Source organism: Bison bison, unplaced genomic scaffold, assembly GCF_000754665.1.
Source record: "Bison bison bison isolate TAMUID 2011002044 unplaced genomic scaffold, Bison_UMD1.0 scf7180017864104, whole genome shotgun sequence".
NCBI classification, from domain to species: Eukaryota; Metazoa; Chordata; class Mammalia; order Artiodactyla; family Bovidae; genus Bison; species Bison bison.
Genome location: NW_011494676.1, coordinates 1,294,925 through 1,297,143, shown reverse-complemented (window position 1 = coordinate 1,297,143; position 2,219 = coordinate 1,294,925). Strand labels below are relative to the sequence as shown.

Sequence of the window (2,219 nt, the reverse complement as noted above, 5' to 3'; positions counted from 1 at the left end):
AGAAAAATTTAAAAACAGATTTGAAGGAAAACATGCAAAGATGATAACAGGAGTCCCTTCCAGGAGGTGGGACTATGGATGACTGCTTATTTCCTTCTTTAGATATATTTAATGTTTGTAATTAAAAAAATGAATGACCTGGAAGTGAAAGAACAGAAGAGCTATGGAAGAGGTATTAGAAAGGTGAGAGGAAAGGATAAAAAGGAGGAAAAATCTAGTTCTTGCAGAAGGTGTGTTTAAGTTGGGGACTCAAGGGGAGCAGCTCTTGGAATAAGAAAGGTGTTTGGCGGGCAAGTGGTTCATGAGAATATTGCAGACAATTTTATTCACGTTACGTGACTCCTCCTTGGTGTTTTGTGAAAGAAATATACAGTCTTAAATTTCTTGCCAAACATTTTTACCATTTGTGTTCCTCTTTGATGGGCACCATATCCTGTGGAGCCAGGCGGGCTCCAGTTCAAATTGCTGCTTTCAGATTCCCACTCACTGATTGAGTGACTAGACAAGTTACTTAACCTTCCATATCTGAGGTTTCTCATATGTGAAATGAGGATGATGATATGATAGAAGCCTGTTGAAAGAATAAAGTGAGTACACCCATGTAAAACTTGTAGACCATGCCTGGGCACATGGCACTTTGCATGTCATCACTGAGTGTAAGGTCTTGCATTTTGGCACTGCACTGCATAAAGTCTGGGTGTGGCTTTAAGTTCCTGATACCTTACAGTGGCAGTGGTAGCCTCCAGGGCTAGTGGGATCTGCCAGTTTACTAGTTCACCTGATCAGCTCATCAAAAGAACAGTAGTCCAATTCCTTGCTTCAAAATTCCCCCATTAAAAAAAATTAAGGTTTTAAGTGGAAAACCTTCTTACACATGACACAAAACCCAGAATTTTAGATAAGATATATATTTATTTATGACTATGCAAAAATTTAAAGTTAAAATGTAAGCAATGCTCCTTACTATGTATATATGTTTGTATACACACACACACACACACACATATGTGAATGATACCGAGTTACATATACCCCAAAGAGTACTCCACTGGCCCCAGTCAGGTTCCCACTCCCACTCCCCCACCAACATAACCACTTTCACTGACTGCTTGGCTATGGATCTCCTTATCTCTAAATAAATATTGATTTTGGCACTCAGATTTTCTAGTTTCCCACCCAGACCCTGAAGACCAGCCTGCAAAGGGGAAAGTGAATTTGTGTGTTTCCTTGCCCACCAGTCATCCCCAAGGTAGCCCATAGGTCTTGCAGTCACCTATAAACCCACACTGCCCACCTTGCCCTTCCTCGTGGAACCAGCAAAGGAAAATGCCAGAACAAATGCCAGGCCAGCAGCTTTGCAATTTGGGCTGAACCGGATTCCTGGACACCTCAGTAAAGGGTGGGCACGGCTCCTGAGTGAGGCGCTGAGATGCCCCAACCCAGCCACGGCTCCCACCGCGGTACCAGCCCGCCCCTCTCCCTTCCAGTCCCTTTCTCTTCTCGCTCATTCTCTGTTCTCTCCTTCCTCGGATGTTTTCGCCGGCCTCACACCTTTCTTTTCCCTAAGTCCAAAGACAGGTAAAGCCTTTAACTGTGTGGATCACGACAAACTGATCTCTTGCCAGCTGCAGCCACACGGACCACACGCACTAAACCGCTGCCCAGAAGCACAAATGGTCGGATGAAGGGATAGCAAACACCAAGAGCCAGCAGCTTCCTTCGGGGGCCCCTCGGCTCAAGCTCTGGGCGTCTCTTGGGCGCAATGCGCGGCGGGGGCGCTCAGGTGACCTTCTGCCCTGGGAACATCTCGGCTTCCCGACGGGAACGAACAGGCTGAGTGGACTGCATCTCTCCAGTTGTCTGGAGAAACGCCGTGCTAGGGACACAATTTTAGGCGGAAACTGCATGCTGCGAAACACAGGTGGCTCTGCCTAGGTCCCTAAGAATGCTTGCTTTCGGTGGGAGGGAGGAATAACTTGTCTCAGGTCTCTGTGGCACAATCGGTTAGCGCTCTCGGCTGTTAACCGAAAGGCTGGTGGTTCGAGCCCACCCAGGGACTCGTTTCTCTCTTTTAGAATGTAAATGATGTATGATTGCTTCCAGTCTGGGCATCCTCTCCCAAGCTCCACTACTACCGTACTCCACTGTGTCTTGTATACACACACACAGAAGGACGTACGACCAGATAGTACCTGATCCTCAGAGAGGATCTCTGCAGG

At 46.9% G+C, this 2,219-nt stretch overlaps 1 non-coding gene across 1 annotated transcript; it reads left to right on the top strand.

Annotated features, from left to right (window-relative positions):
• The first annotated feature begins 1,985 nt into the window (after positions 1–1,985).
• Positions 1,986–2,059, top strand: TRNAN-GUU. Its single transcript has one exon. It is a non-coding gene; the product is annotated as a tRNA-Asn (tRNA).
• Positions 2,060–2,219: the final 160 nt, after the last annotated feature.